General features: G+C 41.9%; 1 long non-coding RNA gene across 1 annotated transcript in view; it reads right to left on the bottom strand.

Annotated features, from left to right (window-relative positions):
* Window positions 1-6,423: 6,423 nt before the first annotated feature.
* The window catches only part of LOC123287957 (uncharacterized), a 51,238-nt gene continuing 32,798 nt past the window's right edge, over window positions 6,424-24,863 (bottom strand). The window contains exons 2-3 of the long non-coding RNA XR_006531399.2: window positions 10,500-10,597; window positions 6,424-9,119 (exon numbers count right to left, since the gene is read on the bottom strand). This is a non-coding gene — a long non-coding RNA (uncharacterized lncRNA). The remainder of the gene's footprint in view (window positions 9,120-10,499; window positions 10,598-24,863) is intronic.

The following is a 24,863-nucleotide window of genomic DNA, read 5'->3' as shown; positions in this document are numbered from 1 at the left end:
GTCAGGTTTTGGCTGAGGAGCTTAGAGCAGAAATCATCAGGTTAATGCAGCTCTTCTGCACAGAGGTGATAATGACTGGTTGGAAAGACTGACCCACACAGTGACGATGAGTTTCTTTCCTTTCTTTTTTCGTGGTGAGGAAGATTGTTGCTGAGCTAACATCTTTGCCAATCTTCCTCTATTTTGTATACAGGATGGTGCCACAGCATGGCTTGATGAGAAGTGTGTAGGTCCGCACCGGGGATACGAACAGGCAAACCCAGGGCTGCCAAAACAGAGCACGTGAACTTAACCACTATGCCACGAAGCCAACCCCTCTTTCCCTTTTTGTTAAAAAAAAAAAAAGTTGCTAGATCATGCTAGAGGGGAATAAAACAGGACTAGGAGTCACTTAGTGGATTGTCACGATTCCTTTCTGAGTCATTTGGGTTTAGTCATTTGCCTTTTGGTTCCTCCTCTTGTTTTTGAGTGCTTTCAATGTGCCAGGCTCGTCACACATATGCATGTGTATTTACTTGTATTTCATGTGTAAGCCTGGTAGGGAGATGCTATTGTCTTCCTGCTTTACAGATGAATAATCTGAGGTACAAAGAGGTCAAGTAAATTTCTCAAGTTCGCACAGCTAATTGGGGACAGAGCTGGGATTTAAATCCAAATTTCTCTGACCCCAGAAGCTAGGTTCTTAACCCTACGAAGTACTGTCCTTTCAGCTGAAGGTGAGGCACAGCTGGGCTCATCAAACATCACCCAAAAAACCCCAAGCCAGAAGAGATTCGTTTAGAGAATCAAACAAAAATATATATCTCCAAAGATATATGTTTGGAGCAAACTTTTAATTTTTCAACTTCAAATTCAGTTTTTCAACTTTTTAAAACTACTTCTGTAAAACAATCCAATGGGGGTTATATGGTAATTTTTTTTTCAAGAAAATTTCACCATCTATCTTTTTTTTCAAGATTTATATATGAGCCCTAATTGGAAAAGGTCGCAAATTTTAATGACTTTGGTTTGCTCATTCTATACCTCTTTAATTCTTGTTGTTAGTGTTATAAAGTGGATTCTGACTCCTAGTGACCCCGTGGACAGAAGAGCAGAACCCTGCCTGGTCTTTTTGCGCCACCTTCTCACCTCTCAGCACTGTATCAGACAATGCTCCACTGCTATTCATAGGGTTTTCATGGCCAATTTCTTCAGAAGTGGGTGGCCAGGTCCCTCTTCCTAGTCTGTCTTAGTCTGGAAGCTCCACTGAAACCTGTCCACCATGGATGACCCTGCTGGCTTTTGAAATACTGGTGGCATAGCTTTCAGCATCACAGCCACACTCAGCCGCCACAGTATGACAACTGACAGATGGGTGATGTGGTTCCCTAACCAGGAAACAAACCAGGGCCATGGTATTGAGATTGCCAAATCTTAACCATGCCAAATCTTAACAACTTGGCTAAAAGGTTATAACTCCTTCCTATTTATGTTTCCATTCTGCTGCCAGAATGCCCTTTCAGAAACTGAAATCTGATCAGATCAGTGACTTCAAAGGGTTTTCCTATAAAATATGGACTGAACTCCCCAGCATGGTGCGTTCATTGTGGGGCCCAGTTCACTTCTAATTCTGACAGCCCACCTCCCCTCTCTGACTTGCATTACACACGTCGACCACAGTGGGCTCCTTGGAGATTCTCCTAGACTTTGCATGATTTGCCTTCCCCATTCTTTGACTGGATAATGCACAATTCCTGCTGCTTCTTTGAAGGAAGCTCATTGTTACCTCCTCCAGAAAGTCACTGTGGACTTCACTTCCTTGCCCTACCTGGTTTGATGCTGCTTCTCTCTGCCCTAATGGAAGCCTGGACTTACTTCTATCCCGGCCCTTATTGCATTTCATTGCCCTTCTCCACGTTATGGTATCCTTAGCCCCTGGGACAGTGGTTCAACCCTGCCTGCATGATAAAATCAATCAGAAAGTTTGATTTAGTTGGTCACTGGTGGGCTAGGGTTGAGAACCTCTAGCCTCATTGAGGTTTGTTGACCAACTGATTGAATGAATGAATGAATGAACACAATGAGGTACAGAGCCTGAGACCCTGGCCAGCCTCCACCAGCCCTGGAGACTTATGACTTGCTCTGCCCTAAAGTACTTAGAATTTGTCTGATGAAGCTTCTTAGTCATGGAGGTCAGGAGGCTGCAAATTCACACCCAGAATGTTCATGGACTCCTGGTTTGACTTCAAGAACATGAATGAACTTTCGCTTGTCCCAATACCTAAAATGGAAAAGATGATTCCTCCCATAAGAAGAAACCTGAAAAATGCTTTCTGGAGCTGGATGGAGATGCTGTGGAGTTGCCAATTCTGACTCAAAAGATGCCCCTTTCCTCCTCGATCAGCTCAGGCGAGACCTCCTCTCAAGTTCTCTGCCAACTAAGAATGCCAGAACTCTTGGTAGTTGAAACAGGTAAAAGCACTGCCCAACGACCATGGGAAACACTTCTGTGTGCAAGAGGGCATGTCTTCCTGCCTCCGCTACACCTCAGGCAGAAGCTTCCTTTAAGCCCATCCCTGAGGTCGCAGTCGAGCAAACCCCCACCATCACAGCCAAGTCTGGGAGGCCAGTTCATGGAACAAACAACCTTGTTCTGCCATTGCTGAGAACTACAAGCACAGAGGGAGACCCCTTACTAAATCTGCACCCCTTCGTCCCCATCCTGAGCAGAAAAAAGCCAGAAGTTCTAGCGAGTTGAGCTCACAGAGCCCAATCTCACACACTATAAAATAGTTGGAGGTCTCTTGCATTTGAAAAATCACAGATGCATGCTCTGCCTTCCAGCACCAGGCAGGAGAAATGAGACAAACAAGCTTCGAAAATAAATCTGCCTCTCTCGCAGCTCCAGATAGCCGACAAGTGTTCGTCCATCTGCCGCAAGCATTCACACTGTGAATTCATTGATTTGATAATACTCCAGCGTAATTGATTGAGGACGAGACTGGCTTCTCGACTTGCCTCCATGTTTGCTGTCTCATAGCTTCCGAGCACCGCTCTCTCCACTTTATGTGTGATGAAGAAGGAGAAATCAAAGATTTTTCTGGCACTTTCTCATGGAATGACATACACACTATTGGCCTTCCTGAGACAGTGTGCTTTTTGAGTTCTTGAATGGCAGGAATTGTTAGTTGAGTGCTTCTTTCCGCTGACATATTTTACTATCTTCCCAATGCTGCATGCATCCTCTCCACTCTGGCTGTCCAATTGTATTTATAGGTAATGAAAAATAGCTAGAGGTCCATTGCTATACCTGAAGTCTCTCCCTAGTAGGAGGGACATAGCAGCAGCCACGGACTGACACAGAACAATGATAACTGCAGAACTGTCATATGAGATGTTAGCCTGGGGAATAATACTGATCTTTCTACTCTCAGCAACCACAACAACCCACTCGCCTCTCTGCAATTGTGACATTCAGATGTCACCACCATTTCATTAAATGGAATCAAAACAGCTGTGAGGATTGCTGTTTTATTTTATGGCACAAAGTCATCATAACTTACTTCACAAAGCAGCTAGCAGCTAGCAAGTGCGACTGAAATGGAAAAGACGATTGCCAAAGGATGAGCATGGAAGGGGATGCCCCGGGGGCTAGAGGAATTGGGAGATAGCTAGGAGCCCACTGGCTCACTGAAAATTAGCCGGGAGCATGTGATCATATGGTTATTTGCAATGAACTATTAAGCAAAGACATTCCACAGGACAAGCTGAGTTTAGTGTCTAGTAAACAGATATAAGATACTAAGATTCAGTTCAGCCTAAGATAGATCACTATCTGGCCACTCTTAGAGGCAGAAGCTCAGGCAAAATAGCATGTCCAGTTCCCCTCTCCTACCTGCGATACTCAACACCTAGCCCTGATGCAGGGTAAACCCCTCGAGATGTGGTTTTTGTTGTTTTTTAAATTTTTTTTGAAGGAAGATTAACCCTGAGCAAACTGCTGCTGCCGATCCTCCTCTCGTTACTGAGGAAGACTGGCCCTGAGCTAACATACATGCCCATCTTCCTCTACTTTATATGTGGGAAGCCTACCACAGCATGGCTTGCCAAGCAGTGCCGTGTCCACACCCAGTATCTGAACCAGCGAACCCTGAGCCACCGAAGCAGAACGTGCGCACTTAACCGCTGTGCCACCGGGCTGGCCTGGAGGTGTGGTTTTTAAATCTTGAGAGGCATGCCAGCTTCTTCAGCTGGACTGCAAGGCCAAGGCGGTGTAGCTAAGTGGTGTAAGTCATGGACTTTCAAGTGAAACAGAAGCTAGATTTGCATTCTGCCTATGCTGCTTATTAGCTGTGTGTCATTCGGAAAATTACTTAACCTCTACATCTCAGTTTACTCATCTGTAAAATGGGCTTCATCTTATCAGATCTTGTCAGTGTCCTGCCCTTACCTTCAACCTTACTGCTTCCAACTGCATTCTTTGCCTTAAAGCTTTTTCTGGTGATCAGAGCCCACACACTGTGACATCTCACCTAGCAGGCTGGATGCACCAGAGAACTAGTGCTCTCCAGGAGCAACTCTCAACCAATAAGAATGGGAGTTGGTGTGTAAATTGGTGTTGGTATATAAACGCCTCAACTCCCTTGCCCCTTGAGTGAGACAAATCAAGACACAGGTTCTACACTGACTCCCAGATTTCTACAGCAGGATCAATCTCTCGTTGACCACAGTGGTAACTTACTTAATAACAAACCCTTTATTAGCTGCCTCCTTTCTTTGTCTCACTTCCCCACTCACCTTCTGGGGTTTCCTGAAATCACATTCCAGATAATTTCAGAGGTTGCCTTTTTCTCATTCATCCTGGAGAGGCGTGGGGGCTACCTGTTTCTAATCAGTCCCCCTAGTAGATACGCTTTTTTTAAAGCCTGTGGTCAGGGAGACACCGCAAATCTACACAGGAGATTTCCCAGTTCCCAGATATATTTGGTCTCTCCTCACGGCCATCTTCAAACTCCAGCAGTCACCCTTCCCAAAGTACTGTAAGTTTCTGTATTAGTGTTGTTTGACACTAGAAATATCCTGGGATTGTCGTCTGAAAACTCTATTGTTAGGACAGTGAATTAGGCTGTACGTTGCGGTTTCCTTTCTGAAACTGACACACTCAGCTCTACATCAACACATGGTAGTGTTGGTACTTCTACGATGTGTTGGATCAATACCACACTCTGGCAAAGTGATCCATTTGCTGTCCTCCAGGGTCACAATCCCACAGCTCCAAGGACTGTACAACAAATTTCTTTATCACAAATTTCATTCTATTCTTGACTTCCAGTACATAATTGGGAATATCTCGACAGGGAAAAAAACTTCATGAATCAGTTTTCCTCTCTTAAGTTCATAGGGTCTTGTAAGAATTCAAGCATTCAAAAAATGAGCAGCTATACGCCAAGGGCTTAGGGTTGCTTGAGAATGGTACTACTGGAGAATTAGCAGTTATTAGTGGGAAGATTGAAGTCTAGAGCTTGTTAGCACAATTAGTTGGAGCAAAGGTTTTAATGAAAGTAGTATTTGCATTTATTTCTCATCAAGGCTAAATGAAACTGGGTAGAAGATCAGGTCAAGTTCATCTTCTGGGAGAAAAAACAATTTAGAGCACATATTCTCTTACCAGAGAGACAGTCACATAAGAATAACAGCCAATATTATTATTAATCCTCATTATTTAACTCCAGCTTTTGGGTCAGAGCACCTATACAAAGGAATATCTCTAGGTCTGGGCACTTGGGAGCCATATACAGCTACATAATGTGGTCATGACACTTTGCATAGGCTGTCACTTTCTAGACTGCAGTACTAGCGTCCCCTCCCTCTGCAGAGCTGACTTTCCTCTGAGGGTCTATAATCCACAGGAAATATGCTAATCTGATATGTGTCTCAGGGTAACACTTGTTTTGATCCTTCCCCCTTTTAATCAGTTCAAAGTCAGGCTCATTTCGGTGCTGATGGGCCAGCAGCATCCTCAGGGAGTGCTCACGATCTCTTCTGCGCATTTAAGGGACTTAGGAAGGCCTGGTAGACAGCATCTTATTGGAACCAATGAGGCCCCTCTAAAGCTTCTGGGATGTCGACAAAACTGCTCTTCGCTCTTTTGGAATTTCTTCCTCTGGTGTCCTGGATAGTCCCATAACTTGTCCATAGAAAGGTTTGCTTCAGAAAATTGCACTCTTTAGGGTAGCAGTTCAGTCTCACATCTGAGTCCTTGATAGTAAAAAGTATTTAAATTTAAAAGTGTATTCTGATATAAAGTCTATAGAAACCCTCTCCCTTCCAGTTATCCGGATACTCCTGCCAAGCGGAGACCTTGGGGCTGGCTGCTTCATGCCTATTTCGTTTTCCCATTCAATCCATTTTCACTGAAAAGGAGACATAAGCGGTGAAGCCAATATAGTTTTATTGGATCCAATGCACTGCCACTAAAACAAATATATGTACACTCAGGCCAATACACTTTTATTAAAACAAATAGAATTTAATTCAAAGCAGCATTCAATACGCTTTCTCAAAGCAATGAAATTAAGCTCTACCAGTACCTCTGCTCAATATGTTTCCCAATCAAATCCATTTGAGCAAAGTGAAATATATTTATCATAGATAACACATTTTTATTAAAAACAAATGCACTGAAACCAAGTTCCCCTTTGAACCAATAGATAGAAATTCTAACCAATTGTACAATTAGATCACAGAAACGGATGTATTTCTACTTTAGCAAAAAGCATTTCTATTTGGGTCAACTTTAAAACATACTAATGAATAATAAAAGTTGCTCCAACAACATCTCTAATGGAGCATTTTCTGAAAAGTATGTCCTTTGGGGTTGAAGCACAATCTAGAAAATAAAAAATACTTAGGGAAAAAGAATGGTGCTGGGAATGTGATTACAATAAATTCAGATTTGTAAGGATTAAATATTTAAGTCCACCTTCGTGTACTCAGAGCAAAGTTGTTGGACATGTGCGAATGCATAAAGACATACTTGGGGACATTTTTAGTTGTGTTTGCTACTATACCACATTACCCAGAAAAATCCTTCCTTACTGGTGTTCAAACATGTCATAAATTCTCATCTGTCTGCGTTAACTAGGGATCACCATGTGTAGGAAGAACTTGCTGGAAGGGGAGTTTGTGTATTTGTGTGGCTCTTTGGAAGTGATTCCAGTCTTGGTGCCTAGATCACAAACATCTTTGAGTCTTCCAAAGAACCATGGAGAGTGAGAGCTCCTTCCAAACGCCACACAGCTTTTGGGGGTAACAAACTCACTACACAAAAGCAAAAGTATCCAAGTGCGTTTCACCTCTGCCTAGGGCCACCGCGCTCCTGACAGGAGGCAGACCCTCAGGGAGAGAAGCGCATGCAGAGACGTGTTCCCATCCCCTCACGGAGTGTTAGGGCTCTAATCCGTGGCCAACGTGAGCCCCATCCTGTCTGCCTCCTCACTGATCCCCACACTCCGTCTTCTCTGCTTCCATGCTACCCTGAGGCTGCAGGTTGAAGGGACAGAAATGAAGAATTCTATTGCTTTCACTAAGCAGCCCAGGAAATGCTCTTCAAATCAAGACTGTGGGCTCCCAGCACTGTTTCCTCCTTCTTGCCTGGAAAAATGCAAAAAGTATAGATTGTGCTCACGAGTCATAGGGCAAACAATTCATTGACCTCTGGGGCACCCCAGTCTTGAGAGGACTAGATTTGCCCTCCCCAAAACTCAGCTAGTCAAGGAGGATACTTTGAGATGAGTTAGCACAAGATGTTCACCACACACTTGTTTAAAAAGGTGAAATGTTAGAAACCCAAATATCTAGCATGCAGGGGATTGCCTAAATATATTGAAATAACATCTTCCTAGGTATTCTATAGTGTTAATATCAACACAGTACTGCAAGCATTCAAAGTGACACTGTAGAGAAATTTATTGAATGGGAAATGTACATGTTATATTATTAAATGAAAAAATGTTTAATAAAACATTATGTGTAGTAATTTTTTATCTTTTTAAAGTAGCCATGCCTGCCTATTTTAAAGGTAGGAAAATGACACTAAAAAAAGGTGGGAGGATGACACTAAAATGTTAATAGTGGTTAAATGAATGGTGAGTTTATAGATTTCTCTCTCTTTTTAAAAATATGCACTTAACAAATTTCCTACAATGAGCATACATTACCTTTGATATAAGAAAAATATATCTTAAAAGTGATTATTTTTAAAAAGATACCACTTTAATTCTGCTGTCCTTTCAGAAAGGGGCAATATTCTATGTCACAGTCTTTGTCTTTTTGCAAGACTTTAGTGAAGACTTTGTTCAACTGGTCATCCAACATGCACTCATCAAGTACCCAGGTAATAAAATGACTCCTTGAGTTTGTTCCAGGAAGCAGTGGCTCAGCAAAAAAAAAAAAAAAAGATATGCTTATGTTGTCAGATGATGTGGACTATGTCACTCCAGATTTTCCTTTCCGCCTTGGCTCAGAGCAGTGCCTAACTGTTCTAATGATCTCATCTCAGGTGTCTGGTAACATCTTATGCCTCTGCTCCTTTTCAATAAGTTCAGCTCTTTCTTCCTCTGTTGTTCTGTTTTTGTTGTGTCTCCTTATAAAAGAGATTCAGATTTCACTTAGAAATCAGTTTGAATTACAAAAACAAATTCTATAGAAGTAAATCCAAAACATAGAAACATTTGCCGACAGTTATGCAAAGAAACCCCCTGCTGCTTCTTGAGGACCTGGTGTGTCCACAGTCCCCCTACACCTGGTGAGTGACATTTGAGGAGGAACCCTGAGGAGAACTGAAGCTTGGGAGTCATCTCTCTCCCTTTGCCCAAGCGCAAGATCCTCTGTCCTCTGCTTGGCACTATAGGGAAGGTCAACTTCCCCGCCTGGAGGAGCAGCTAGGGCGCCCTCTGTGGCCTGGAGGCATTGGACAGAGCCCAGGGACCCAAGGTGTCCTCTCTCCTTCGTTAGGGTCCTCCACGTGCCCTTCTGCAGAGGGTTTGCTCTTCTGGGTTTCTTCATGCTGGTGGTTCCTAGTCATGGGTTCAGCCCCTTCAGTTCAGCTGGGTCCTTCTTTGGTGTTTTCCTGTGCCTCACTGTGAGGATGGAGAGAGGGGATGAGAAGGAAGAAGGAGAGAGGCATGGTTTGGTGGTTGGTGGTGGAGAAAGAGAGATACAGACAGACAGACAGAGAAACAGAAGGGACAACACAGAGTACACAGAACATGTTTAATTAATACTGACATTTATCCAGCTACAGTTGAAACCCGGATGGAAATAATTGCTGTTCATTGTATTGTTTTAGATGAAAATGGTAGAAATAAATGGAATTGTCAAAGTCGTAAACCTTCCCATCTTCATTAAAAATAAAGAGTTAAGAGATGAAAAGCAGTAGGCAAGGAGGCAAGAGTGTTCCAAGATTTCTTTTTTCCGCCCCCAAGGCAACGTTCCTGACAAAGCTTGGCTGCCAGGCATCCTGCTTTCTGTCCTGCTACTAAGTTACTTCACTTTCTCCTCCCTTGGGAAGGGTCGCGCAGAGCCCCAGCCCCCACCCCTGGGCCAGGCCTCTCACAGCCTGCACTCCTTCATAGGCCAGTTCTCCTCCCTTACTCGCCTTCAAATCACCCCACTCACCAGTTCTTCCTTCTGGTCCTGGGAAAAGGCATTCTCCAGAAGCTGTCTGTGCATTAGTCAATCTAAACTTCTTAATGACCCTCTGAGGTAGGGATCTTATGCCCGTTCCACAGAGGTGGAAACCTTGTCTCAGAGAAGTTGCATAGCTGACCCCGGGTCACACAGCTCTTGTGTGAACTAAGTGACAGAGCGAAGATTCAGCCCAGTCAGCTGACTCCAGAGCAGGTGATCTGCCCCGCTCCTTGCTGCTTTCCTCAGAAGTCTCAGGGATCATCTGGCTTAATGTACACCTGGTGCCGAAGAGGAAGCTGAGGCCCAGAGAGGTGAAGTGGCTTGCCCAAAATTACCCTGATCATGCCAGTTAGCCTTGAGCTCTCTCCACTCTGCCACCCTGCATAGCTCACTATATTCAAATACTAAAGTATATTACATTCAGATGCCAAAAACCTGCCACTAAAATCACTGCCAGCATTTTCTAAGAGAAAGCAGCTTAATTCCAACCTCTTTCTCCATCATTTTTTTTTAAACCAGAGGCCTAATAAACAGCACAGCTGTGGTTTTGTTTCATCTCGTTTCTTTGGGGTGTCAATGTGTGACAACGTGGCTCTAAAATGGGCCAGCAGGAGAAGGAGAGGGCTTGGAAAAGACAGGAAGAGGATCGAAGCTTTCTCTCTCTCTCCCTCTCTCAATTCCTTTCCACCTCAATGTCCTTGCTGTGTCCCTGGGAATCCAGCCTCAGTATGCTGGGCTTGGGAAGAGACCAAAGCCACAGGCTGATCTGTGAGAGAAAGAGGAGGCAGACACATGAGGGACCTGACGAGCGTTTTGAAACCATAGCTCACCCCCATGGTGCAGGGAGCCAGTCAGCCAAGGCCCTGTCCGTTGCTGCTTCTCCTTGTGTGGAAAGGGTCAATCGCCGTTTCTATCAGACTCATAGACCCTATCAAGAAAAGAGAGCAGACAGAGACGTTTAGTATTTGTTGAAACATGGAGATTTAACTGTTGATTGAGACGGGGTGGTGGAAAGAGCATGGACTTGAGAATCAGATTGTGTTCAAAGTTGGGACTAAGCCACTGACTAACCAGTCGGCTAGGGCTCTTGGGGAAGTTATTTAACCTCTCTGAACCTCAGCTCTCCCATCTGTAAAAGGAGACACTAGCACACAGTGGGCACTCAACATATATTTGATGAAGTTAAATTCGAGTATTAAAAATCATTTGGATCACTGGTTTAAAATAAGCAGAATAACCCAATTCCTGTCCATCTGCCATCCAGTTATGCAGTTTGGAGCCTCAAAGGCAACAAAGACCTTAACGGCAGAATGTCATTGGGGTCATCTTAAAACTGATTAGGATACCTGCAAGCTCCGCTATCATCATATCCTGGAGGCAACGCACAATGCACATAGTCAGACCTCCTTATGTTGTTCAAGTTGTTAGACCAACTTAAATTTGCAAGATCACTCACTTATGAGTAACGGCATGTGTGAATGTACACACAGACACACACACACACACACACGTGTGCACTCACACACAGGACCACAGGACTCACACCAAAAGAAAGGAGTGAGAGGGGCAAATCATTACATTCCGCCCACGAGCTCCGGTAGAGCTCAACAATGAGTGTGAGTTTTCTCCCTAATATCCCAACAGGCTAGAGTATTCACAAGCTTTGAAATAACGTATTTATCATCCAAAGACCAGTAGACCTTTTACTGAAATCCAGAAGCGTTTTGTCAAGCAGGAAAAGGAACTAACAAAAAGGAAGATAAGTGGCATTTTGCAGCTATTCAATTGCATTGCAACTCCCACAAAACCAAGCCTGTCCTTGCCTTGTCCCTGCTGGCTCTGCCAGCACAGTGAGTGAATTGGGACAGATATAGGTTTTAAATGCCTTCTAATATCATTTGGGCAAATCAGCTTATTATGGACATTATATTTATTATGGACATTGTGTTCCAGCCACAGAGAATGTTCTTTTCCTGTCAGAAGCTCCGACAGCCCACCACCACAGTGAAATATCAGTAACCTCTTAACATTTTTCTTGATTTCTTTAAGAGTGAACATTAGACATATTAAGAACAACAACCCAATCATTAAGGCCCGTGCGGTTCTCCTAGGAGCCAGCTCTATTGCTTTAATCAGGTTATGGACAACTCATTCTCGTCCTGGCCATTTATCTTCTTTGTTTACGCACACACCAAGTGGCATTCTTCTTAGCATCAAAAAATAGTAATCAAAATTGAGAACAACAAAAGACCTTTCATTATTTATGGTGTTAAGTAACATCTATTTGCTTTCATTAGTTTCCAAACAACAAGGACACTGGTTCTGATTAAACCTGGCATGTGTTAATTACATCTGAGGTCTGAGGGTGTTTTGCCTACAGTAAAGGATTACTTCAGGGTGAAGCCTGAGCTGGAATTCGAGGGTGCCAGCCTCAGAAGTCACCTCCTTCCCTGAGCTCCCTCAATGAAAGTTTTCAGCCTCAGCATGGCACAAGCAGATCCCAGCTTGTCACAGAAAGTTACGTGTTTTTGGTTTTGTTTTGGTTTTAAGCCCTCAGCTTTATCATCCATTTTATGGGCTAGAGTTAACGACAGTACAATGCAGTTTGCTCTCTTACTGCTCAGCACTAACGGCCATCAGGAGCCATAATTAGGAGTAAAACCACCACATAAATAACATGGCAGAAAAATTGCCACTAGGATGAGCCAGACTTCGGCTACGGGAAACTTCAGCGGGTCCTAAGTATCCATCACACTTACGGGGCACTGCGGGTTTTAGTCCATATTTGTCTTACTAAAGCCAAAATGGGAGCCGTTTAGCCTTTCAAATAAGCTTTTAAAAATAGAAAATGCCTGTTGAAACAGACTGTCTGCTGCTGAGTGTGATGTAGAAACCTTTCGCCTGGAGGCCCAGACAGCTGCAAGAGCTGGAAGGGAAAGGGTGGGAGCCCAGAGGCAAGGAAGGGAAAAGAAAGTGTCAAGGAAGAGAAGGCATGGACTTCCCCCAACAGGGAGGTCTAGAAATATATCACTACAGAACCAAAAAGTTCCTGCACCATTGAACACGAAGTTACACTTCCACTAGGGGAACCTGTGAGGCTGGGTCACCTTGCAAATGTTGCTTTCATGACTTAAGACTCAGCGATGAAGCGAGAGCAAGGAGACTAACATTTCTGAGCACCTAGGCATTTTACATCCATTTTCTTTAGTTCTCATAACAGCCTTAGGAAGTCAGAGAAAATAAAATAAATTTAGTCCTGCATGTGAAAGTGGCCCTGAGGAAATGGGACCACCCGGCCGCCTTCTGCTTTTGGCCTGGCCATTTGCAAAGAAGCAGCAGGTAGGAATTAACATAAAGGTGCCATACAATCATCAGAACGGTTCCCTTTTTTCCTGATTTAGCCTCCCTCACACCGAGGATTAGGAAACAGACCAAATAAAGTAAGCCTGTAATGGAAGGGACATGCTTTGTAGCGGACAGCATTTTTCAAAGCCTGAATCATTTAAAAAATTAAAGTACATCCACCTGCTTTCTAAAATAATTCATATGTATTTTTCTATTGATCAGCCAGAATAGTTAAGATCTAATCTTCACGCGGAATGAAAGAGAACACTTCTGTGGATATTCTAAAAGCCCACATGTATTCTCTAAAGAGGAGTTTCCTTTCTCCTTTGCTTTCTTCCTTTGCAAAATCAATCAAACAAAAATAAAAGCAAAACAAAATTAATCAACAATTCTGTTGAGAGTTGAAAAAACTCATTGTGCCTAGTATTAAGGTGTACATTTAGTGAAATAGCTTTAAACTTATGGAAGTAACACAGCTCCATTTCACATGTGGATTTTTGTCTGCATTTATATCTCTGCAGGCCACATAAGGTGTGACGCTGACACTTTTTTAATTAAGATATGAAGTGCTCATTTTTTCTGTGGACCTGCTATATTCTAACAAATTTACTACACGTCTCAGAAAACACATAGCTTTTCCAAAGTTGGTGAGTAGCCCAGGATGGTTTATCTCCAGCCCACAGCTCTTTCCCTGAATTCAATACTGCAGGCACAATTTAATGCAAACCCAATTTATGACTTAATGCTCTAGGGACTGTAGTGGGAGATTGTTACATTATTCTTTTCTAATCCTATTTGTGTTTTAATTTGCTAAGTCTGTAATGAGGTGCATGCCTTGAATAGATTCAAGATCTTTCACATTGCTTTTGACTTTGTTTAATATAATAGATTTTACAGTTTGCATTAAATACCCAGGTGCTACGGTCAGTATTATCTCTTTATTTTCTCAACTAGAGTGAATAAAATTACACCATGAAAGTAATTGTGTACATGTTTCCTTGTTTATTGTAATGGTTTATTTCCTATTATAATTCTTGATTCAAATTACATCTGGTTCTCCAAAAGTCAATTCTCCATGGGCTCTTACTTCCCCTTTTCATACAATTGTTAGTCTCTGAAAAGAATGGAGTCTTGGCTGACGATTGATTAGTTGAGTAATAATAGAATAAGTTTTCTAGTCTAAGTTATGATACTTCAATTAAACAGAAAGGGAGAAAGGGAAGGAGGGAGGGATAGAGGGAGGAAGGCAGGAAATGGGGGAGGAAGGGGGGAGGGGGAGGAAGAATGGGAGGGAAGGAGGGAAGAAGGAAGGAAGGAAGGAAGGAAGCAAGGAAGGGAAGGTGCTGTGTCACCATACACTTGCTATTTTATTCCTGGTGTTTGGCTGAAACGTTCCATTCCTAATCAGAGCTGCCACATCACCCAACTCCAGTGTGTCATTTGCTGTCCATAACTGTGTTATAGCCAATTACAGCTAAATTCTCTGTTCTGTATGCACAATCAAAGGGCGTCTGGAATGCATTTTGCTATTTTCTGAATCCTATTATTGCAGACATGTTTATTACATTCAGAAGATGGCTTTCTGAAATTACATTGGAATTGTACAACCCACCTGCCATTTACAAACAAAAGGACCTAAACATTTGTTAACAAGGAGAAAGTTCATTTAGCTCTTTCCTGCTAACTTTTCCTGTGTTATTTTCTCCCATAGCTATTTTTGTAAGACTGGTCGCTCAAGCCTCTGTATATTTGTAAAAGTATCTAAGCTCTCCAGTTAACATTTATTTTTAAATTAATAACAGCACAGCAGGTCAAAAGGAGTTGCAAATTGCCTGTTGATGCCTGTGGTAGATGCTTGCTGCAATTTTCATTGTGAAATTTTCCTCCAACTATGTATAAAGGGATTGTACAGTGGATCCTAAATTATAACTATTTGGGAACCCTGAAATAACTCCTTTAGGTTGCCTGTCAGGAGAAAAAAATTTCAAATTATGTCCTTAAATTTCATTTGGGGCCCTTTTAAGAGGAAAGTGAGTGGTGTTAGAAAGACACATGATATCTGTTTGAAAACGTAGCACCTCGTCATTAATTATTAAGGGAGGAATAAAAGTGTTTCTAAACTGAATACTTTCCTTTTCCTTTCTACCGATGTTTACACTCTTAAATTCCGCGCACCGTTTCCCATTCCCCCCCCCCCCGCCCCGTCCAAGCAGACTTTATTGCTGGTATTTGCCTCGAAGAGACAGGGGATATTACTGCCTTTTTATTTGCTATTTTTACAGGACCCAACAAAGTGCTTTTAAAATATATAACCACTTAATTCAAGTCAAGCTTCTTCAATACTCCTTTCATTCAAGCCCATTCTAATTTGTTTTCCTCCAGCCAGGAGCCTGGAGAAGACACTGTGATTTATGTTTTCATTTATTTATTTTATTTGGGCTTTTCATTTAAGAAAAGAAATTCTGTACCACCCCCACCACCCTCGGTTCTGCATCATCTCACCCCACTCCACCTCTCTGTATTTGGAACATTAAGACTTCTCAAGGCCAGACTGTGGAGCTCTGAATGGATTTCTTTGGAGCTTTGACTAGAGTGTGGAGGAAGCTTGGCCTGGTGCTTCTGGGCACACTAAGGTGGGGGCTCTTTACACCACCCGGGGTGGCAGCCACCCAGTGCTTTGGATTACCCTCTTCTTGAGGACAGGCTCTATCTTTTCCTTCCTTTGTCACTTCATGCCCTGCCCAGTACAGAGCTCCTTTTACAGGGCCCTGGAGGAATTCAGCCTTTCCCCAATGATGAAAGATGCTTCGTCATGGAGCTTAAATTTTCACAAAGATTAAAATGTGTGCCTTGGCAGCAGAAAGGATATTATTGTTCAAGTCAACATATTGTTTTTGTTTGGGTGCTATGCATGGGGTGGAGGAAATTTCCACATGACATCCAAGAGCTTAGGCTTGACAGTCCACCAAGCATGGGTTTGAGCCTCGGTTCTACCTCATACCCAGTGGCCTTGAGTGTGTTACTCTTCCTCTTTACACTGATTCATTGATCCAGTCAGTCAGTAAATATCTATTAGGCACCTACCATATGCCAGGCCAGTTAGGCATGGCGGGTAATAGGTAGCAACATAGATGTGGTTCCTGCCCTCACTGATCTAGTGGGACTGACAGATAGACAAACATTTACAGTGCAATGTGACAGGCCTGATAATAGGTGAAGCCAGAGAAGCTTCTGGAAAAAAGGGATATATAAGTGACGTGATCAGTTTCCTTCACTGTAAAATAGGAGGCAATATAATACCTGCCTCACGGGGGTGCTATGAGAATAAGCGAGATAATGTACAGTAGGGCTTTGCATTGCTCCCCACATAAAGTAAAAGCTTATTAAAAAAAAAAGAATTAGAAAGTGATTATTGCCATTGTTGCTAACTACCATCCCAGGATTCCCAAAGAAATTAATGCTAGGGAACCACATTTTACCTTTAAGAAGACGCAAGCTTTACCCTGTAGTACTAATTCTTTTTTTTATAGAAAGAACTAAACAATAATGTTGTCTGTAGAACATTAAAGTAAATTTGAAGATAAACAAACTAAAATTAATAGGCACTCTTAAGTAACAATCACTAGCAATTGAGTCTTTATCCAACACCAGCTTCTCTAGGGAAGAAAGGATCTGACAGCTCAGTTCTACTCACTTCGAAAGAAGACTCCTCCTCCCCATTGAGTCATGGACATTCTCAGCAGAAGGCTGCTCCTCCAAAGTGTTCTTACCAGTTTATAAAAGATAATAACAATTACCTTCATTTAAAGATGGCCAGGAAGCTTTTTTATTTTTATTTTTTAAGTAATTTTTAAGCAATTTAAGTAATTTTAAGTATTTTTGTATTTTAAGTAATTGGGATTATAATAGTTTATAACATTGTGTAATTTCTGGTGTACATTGTTTTTTATCAGTTCATGAATACACTTCATCGTGCTCCCTCCCAGTAGTCTAATTTTTATCCATCACCATACATATGTGCCCCTTTGTCCCTTTCGCTCATCCCCCAACTCCCTTCCCCTCTGGTAACCACTAATCTGTTCTCTTTATTCAAGTATTTGCTATCTTCCACATATGAGTGAAATCATGCAGTGTTTGTCTTTCTCTGTCTGGCTTATTTCACTTAACATCACACCTTCCAGGTCCATCTGTGTTGTTGCAAATGGGACCATTTTGTCTTTTTTATGGCTGAGTAGTATTCCATTGTGTGTATGTGTGTGTGTGTGTGTGTATATATATATATATATATATATATATATACATATATATATATATATATATATATACCACATCTTCTTTATCCATTCATCTGTAGAAGGGCACTTGGGTTGTTTCCACATCTTGGCTATTGTGAATTGTGCTGCAATGAACATAGGGGTGCATAAATCTCTTTGGATCATTGATTTCAAGTTCTTTGGATAAATACCCAGTAGTGGGATAGCTGGATTGTATTGTATTTCTATTTTTAATTTTTTGAGAAATCTCCATACTGTTTTTCATAGTGGCTGCACTAGTTTGCATCCCCACCAGCAGTGTATGAGCATTCCCTTTTCTCCACATCCTCTCCAACATTTTTTGTTTTTTGTCTTGGTAATTATAGCCACTCTCACCTGTGTAAGGTGATATCTCATTGTAGTTTTGATTTACATTTCCCTAATAATTAGTGATGTTGAGCATCTTTTCACGTGTTTATTGGCCATCTCTATATCTTCCTTGGAAAAATGTCTGTTCATTTCCTCTGCCAATTTTTTGATTGGGTTTTTTTGGGATTTTTTTGTTGAGTTGTATGAGTTCTTTATATATTTTGGAGATCAATCCCTTGTCTGATAAATGATTTGCGAATATTTTCTCCCAGTTGGTGGATTGTCTTTCCGTTTTGTTCATGGTTTCCTTTGCTTTGCAGAAGCTTTTTAGTCTGATGTAGTCCCATTTTTTTAACTTTTTGTTTCCCTTGCTCGAGTAGACATGGTATTCGAAAAGATGCTGCTAAAACCAACGTTAAAGAGTGTACTGCCTGTATTTTCTTCTTGGAGTTTTATGGTTTGAAGTCTTACATTCACATCTTTAATCCATTTTGAGTTAATTTTTGTGTATGGTGCAAGGTAATGGTCTACTTTCATTCTTTTGCACGTAGCTGTCCAGTTTTCCCAGCACCATTTATTGAAGAGGCTTTCCTTTCTCCATTTTATGTGCTTGGCTCCTTTGTCAAAGATTAACTGTCCATAGATGTGTGGTTTTATTTCTGGGCTTTCAATTCTGATCCATTGATCTGTTTGTCTGTTTTGGTGCCAGTACCATGCTGTTTTGATTACTATATCTTTGTAGTGTGTTTTGAAGTCAGGGATTGTGATGCCTCCAGCTTTGTTCTTTTTCCTCAGGATTGCTTTGACTATTTGGGATCTTTTGCTGTTCCATACAAATTTTTGGATTCTTTGTTCTATTTCTGTGAAGAACATCATTGGGATTCTGATTGGGATTGCACTGAATCTGTAGATTGCTTTGGGTAGTATGGACATTTTAACTATGTTTATTCTTCCGACCCACGAACAGGGGATCTCTTTCCATTCCTTTATGTCTTCTTCAATTTCTTTCAATAATGTCTTATAGTTTTCAGTGTACAGGTCTTTCATCTCTTTGGTTAAGTTTATTCCTAGGTCTTTTATTCTTTTTGTTGTGATTGTAAATGGAATTTTATTCTTGATTTCTCTTTCTGCTAGTTCATTGTTAGTGTATAGGAATGCAGCTGATTTTTTAAAATTGATTTTATACCCTGAAACTTTGCTGCAGCTGTTGATTACTTCTAATAGTTTTCTGGTGGATTCCTTAGGGTTTTCTATATATAGAATCATGTCATCTGCAAACAGTGAAAGTTTCACTTCTTTTCCAATTTGAATCCTTTCATTCATTTTTCTTGCCTAATTGCTCTGGCCAACACCTCCAGCACTATGTTGAATAGGAGTGGTGAGAGTGGGTACCCCTGTCTCGTCAGGAAGCATTTGTAATGAGTATTTATACATTGGGAATTATATTTATTCATTATAACTTCAGAAATTCATTCCCACAGAGACGAATTTTGGCTCCACCTATCACCATACAAAACCACGCTGAGGAGCCCACAGTTCACTCGAGGAAGTGCCATGTCTTGGTGGATGCATTATGGGTAATGGAGTTCTCCAACACAATTCTTGAAAATAATAAGCTAATCAAGCATTAGTGCACATGATCTTTGGTTACTTACACAAATATTTGAGGAAAATCACCTGTTAGCTGAGCTGCAGTAGAATTCATCTTAGGGGAGATAACTGTTTTCACTTTAGCAAATACTTAGATGGGCCATTTTGGTACCCTCAAATGGGGCCCATGACAGAGGTGAATTGCTCTGCTTAGTAACGTTGAAAGAATTTTGAGGTTCTGGGAGCAGCCTGCAAAGCAGAGAGAGGGGAAGAGTATTTTGATGGAGAGGAACAGAGCGGGTGGTGGGAGATATTTAGGAGGAAAGCTGACAAAGAAGCTTACCTTGATACGGGTATGACAGAGGAACTACAGTAGTCCCCAGTGAACTGCAGTTTTGCTTTCCACAGTTTCAGCTGCCCATGGTCAACCACAGTCCAAAAATATTAAGTGAAAAATTCCAGAAATAAACAACTAATAAGTTTTAGACTGTGAACTGTGCTAAGTAGCATGATGAAATTTTGTGCTAACCACTCCGTGCTATCCAGGACGTGAATCATCCCTTTGTCCAGTGTCACACTGTATACGCTGCCCACACATTAGTCACTTCGTAGGTGCCTTGGTTATCAGAATGACTGTCGTGGTATCGCAGCTTGTGTCCTAGTAACCTTTGCTTTACTTAATAATGGCCCCAAAGCACAAGAGCAGTGATGCTGGCCATTCGGATATGCCAAAGAGCTGTACGGTGCTTCCTTTAAGTGAAAAGGCAAAAGTTCTTGACTTAATAAGGAAAGAAAAAAAAATCGTATGCTGAGGTTGCTAAGATCTCTGCTAACTTTTATTACAGTATATTGTTATAATTGTTCTATTTTATTATTAGTTGTTGTTAATCTCTTACTGTGCCTAATTTATAAATTAAATGTTATCATAGGTATGTACTATGTATGGAAAAAGCAGTATATATGGGGTTTGGTACTATCTGTAGCTTCAGGCATCCACTAGGGATCTAGGATGGCATCCCCCGTGGATAACGGGGGACTACAGTATTACCAAACATGGTGTCCAATATTCAATTCTTAGTTAGCATTTCATATCTGCCAAGCCGGACTGCTAGGTAACATTTGCTATGCTGGAGCCCACACACTCACATGGAACTGTCACCATAGGTCTGTGTGTATACATTGCATTATATGAATAGTTATTGGAGGCCCTTAAGGATACTTGGGATGTCTCGGTGGCCATAGGGCAGAGAAGAGAGAGTAGCCTTGGGGTCCAAGAAAGATCCAGAAGTCAGCAGGAACAAGGTATAGGAGGAAGAAAATCCAAGAACATGAGCCCCTAGAAAGTCACAGAAATCATGAGCAAGGTAATGACACTCACACAGCACATGGACAAGAGACTTTGAGCCACCTTTACCCGAGCTGGGCTATGTGTCTACATATAAACTATAGCAAGCCCTTAATTCTTCTTTCATTGGAAATTCTTACTAAGTCAAGGTAACCTGAAAATTTAAACAGCTATACTGGATGAGCCTTCACTTCAGGTTTTGGGATAACTGACAAGTTGAAAATGCCAATTGGAACTACTTTTTCAGAGTTTCAGAGAAGCCAGCAATGGTTCGTTTGCATTCTAATAGAACTATCCCTTTAAGTAGGAGAACCCTGTCATCAATGAATGGTTGTTGATCTAATGACAAATTGATGGCAAAGAGTCTCTAATGACCTAATAGCTCATTAGGGTTGACTGAGCCAGCAGGGGTCTTTGAAAATGTTTTTTATTCCACTCTGAGGCTTTGTGAGCTTTCCTGTACATACATCAGACCGCTGCCCAGGTTATTCAACCCACAAATGTGAAACCACGGCAAGAACAGGACAGACTTATACGAATATAACTTGGGAGTACAAGGGCAAATATGGAACCCATGTGACAGAGATGTATAACACTGCCAAAATCGTATGACGGCAAGCTAGAGAGAGACCCGCTGGGAACCAACTGGGTTCCCAGTAGGTAATATCTTATGCCAAGAATTGAGTTGTCATGACCACTTTGTGGAAACAGCTTCAGAGTGGGTAAATTCACCATTCATTCGTCATTTAATAACTTAATGTTTATTAAGTACCTATTATTCATATGGTAGTATATATAAGTGCTTTATACACATTATATCAACTGATACAATTGCAATGGTCCTTTCACATATGAGAAAATTGAGCCTCTGGCAAGTTAGGAGATTCAAAAGAGTTATGTATCGTGTGCTTTATATATATATATGTGTGTATATATATATATATATACAGCAAATAAGGAAGAGATCTTGGAGTCAAATCCAGGTCTCTCTCCAAAATTCTTGCTTTTTTTGTTTCTCACCACATTGTCCCCTAGCAGGGTTCAAAGAATTCAGTCATTTTATTTCTTAGAAAATGTGTGTCTCTAAAGATATAAGGAAAGATGATTACAATTGGTATTCATTTAAAAAGAAATACCCAGCTCTGATAGCATGAACAATTAAAATATTCAGGTAAGCCTCAACGATAGTGATAAGGAAGTCACACTCAGCTCTTCTTCCCTGGACTAAGCCCTCCACTCTGGGGCTGTCACCAGGATGCTTGGAGGGTGGATGAGTTCCCTTGCCGGCAGCTACCTTCATCCACCGATGAAGCTGGAACTGCCGAGAGACAGGGAGAGAGATGAGGAGAAAACGCCTGGAAGACTGACCCTGTGGGGCAGAAGTGTCTCTAGTTAAATCTGAGCAGACACTGATTCTAACATTTTTATTCAGCAAAATGAACCCCACCTCATGTGTAACAGAACTGAAGTTTTAACTGTAAACAACCATCAGGGAAGCAACGAGCTTATCGAGAGCCCAGCCAAGGGACAGATTTCGAAAGAGAGGTATAGCCATAAATTTGGCCAAGATATTTTTTTCTCCAACTTCCTCCACCAGGGCTGAGGGCTGCTCCCCGGGGGCGTTAATTCCCTGGCACTTCTGGCTCCGGCTGGCCGAGCCAAAGCCCTCTGGTGGGGATGTTTGCTGAAGGATGCTCAAGACAAGTGCCAAGGGGAGATGAGCAGGGCTTTGAAAGCATCTGCTACATCTGCTTTGTTTCTAGAAGAATGACCAGAACAGCCCTAAGCCCACATCTGTGCATGAACATACAGAATAGAAACATATTTTTACCTTAGTAGTGTGTAGTTGATACAGCCTCCTCAGTACCATGAGAGTACATAACACTAGCATAAACATCCTGAAATATGTCAAGCTATGGAGAGGCAGCTGTTCATCCCTCTTTTAAAGGATTCAGGCAATGTCGGTTGACCTCTATTACAGAACTGGCATATATTAGCTGAAATAATACTTTAACAGTTTTTTAGTACCTAACTATATGTTCTGTTATAAGGAATAGCAAATGTTTAATCATAAATATTTTAATGGCTTCAGGGATTCATGGTATTCAATGACCGTGTTAAATGATAATAATCACATCTGGTTTATTACTATAGTAATTCAGCAGCTTCTCTTCAGCAGTTATTTTTTATTATATGTGCTGTGCTACTGTCATGGTCATTTATAGCAGTAATATTTTAAAGTGGCTCATTTGTTTGTTTAAGGACAGTTTCACAGTATATTTCTGTATTAATATACATTTCGCACTATTATTTCCAAGCTGCCACTGGAAAATTGATCCTGGCCTGTTATGACTGGAGAGGCCGGAAGACACGCGAAATGCCCAAGCGGAGATGGAGTGGGGGGACCAGAGGGGGCTGTCCTGGCGCCCACTGGGGTTACGACAACCACTACTGAGACTTGTTCATAAATGAAGGTATGCACTAAGAAGGAGTTAAGAAATAATAGATATAAAGGGAAGACCCTAGATTTGGGGAGGCATTTCAAGCCGAAATGCTATCCCAGAGGCAAAGGCATTTGGGAAGAACCCAAAGATGCATGGTTTGCAAGGCCTGAGGCAGTCATCAGGCCTTGGCAGGCATCTCAGTTTCCATAACAAAATAATGGTGAGGAGGCGAAGAGTGAAAAAATGGGAACTCAAAAGAGTGAAGCAAGGGCAGATCAAGGTTACCAGCTGGATGCCTTAGACACGGACAGCAATTTCAGATCTTCTCAAAGTGGGCATTAGGAGCGAATTGCAGAGGCATGGGCGAGCAGCCCCCCACCGCTGTCCTGTCATTCCAGTGGCTCAGAGCAGCAAATATCACATGGGACTTGTATGCGATGCCCACCGCACTTTTGCCCCGTATGTCACAAGGTGTTGCTTGTGACGGGGTGGATATTAGACTGAAATCATATATTGCTTTCCAGTGGGGACGGACGAGAGAAGGGGTTCTTAATGACTCAGGAGAGTTAATTTTCTGTGACATCCTGCTGAACCAGGCTGTGGAAATTCAAAGGAGCCCAGAGAAAACTGCCAGGCTCCCACTCTGCTTCCTCTTGGCTGGATCCCGATTGGTCGGGTGACAGAGGGCAAATGGCTTTTACAGCTATGAATGATGTATGACCGTAAAATGGTCTGTAACCAGAAGTGCCAACTGACATGCCTGCTGATTTAACGGACACCCAGGGTTATGTTTGCACAGAGACGCTTAAATAAACACGTGCTAGGTTTGAGGCCGTTTACCGAGCAATCATTGCTCTTGCTCTTCTTCTCCATTTTATTTTACCTCATCATAAAAAGGAGGGTAGTAAAACTGTGATTCCCTTCTTTGTGATAATGAAAATTTACTCATTGCAGTGGTAGTTCCTCTTTCTTCCTCTCTATGAAGTCTGGCCCTTTGTCCCTCTTTCTACCTGCAGGGGGAGCTGTGACAGACTTGCTGAGCCCAGGCAGGGTTGGCCAGGGCAGCCACCAGAATGAGCTGCCCCTTGGCAATGGAAGAGATGTTGTCTGGTTGCTTCTGCATTTGGTGAATTAGGAAGAGAAGGCCCTGAGGTCGCTGTGGGAAGATTTCTGTTCAGCTACAAATCAGCAAAGGTACCAAAGCCAGGGAAGATGATCTTCCCATGAGGGTCCTCAAACTGAAAAGTATCCCATGAGTTTGTTGGTTTCTTCGGATATATTCCCTACACCCATAGCAGTGATGGTTAACACAAAGTTAGATTTGGGTCTGGAAACTTAATCTGGGTGATTTTCATATAGCTACTGAATGGTCATTAGAGGAATATGTTTTACTAAATGTGTAAGTTTTGTCAAATAAATTGACCAGAAATCCATAAGACATCATAGAGTAATTCCTGGCTGAATCGCTGGGAAATAGCTCATAGGATCCATTCGACTTTATATTCCAGGCTGAATCAGGGATGGCAAATCAAACCTCAATTTTTCCCCACTGGATCTCAACCATGCCTCATAGTCTCTTTCACAGGGCCTCCAAGCAGGTACCCCCTGTTGATCTGAGCTGGCACTCGAGATGAAACTTATTTGCTGCTCCTTTTCTAGAACTCTTAGCTCTTTACTTTCTTTTTTTATTATTATTATTTTTGTTTGATTTTTTTATTGCTTTTTCTCCCCAAATCCCCCCAGTACATAGTTGTATATTTTTTTAGTTGTGAGTCCTTATAGTTGTGGCATGTGGGACGCCACCTCAACATGGCCTGAATAGCGGTGCCATATCCGTGCCCAGGATCC

The sequence above is a fragment of the Equus asinus genome, chromosome 1, assembly GCF_041296235.1.
Source record: "Equus asinus isolate D_3611 breed Donkey chromosome 1, EquAss-T2T_v2, whole genome shotgun sequence".
Taxonomy (NCBI): Eukaryota; Metazoa; Chordata; class Mammalia; order Perissodactyla; family Equidae; genus Equus; species Equus asinus.
Note: the sequence above shows the minus strand (reverse complement) of the source record. Positions and strands in the feature narration are given on the sequence as shown.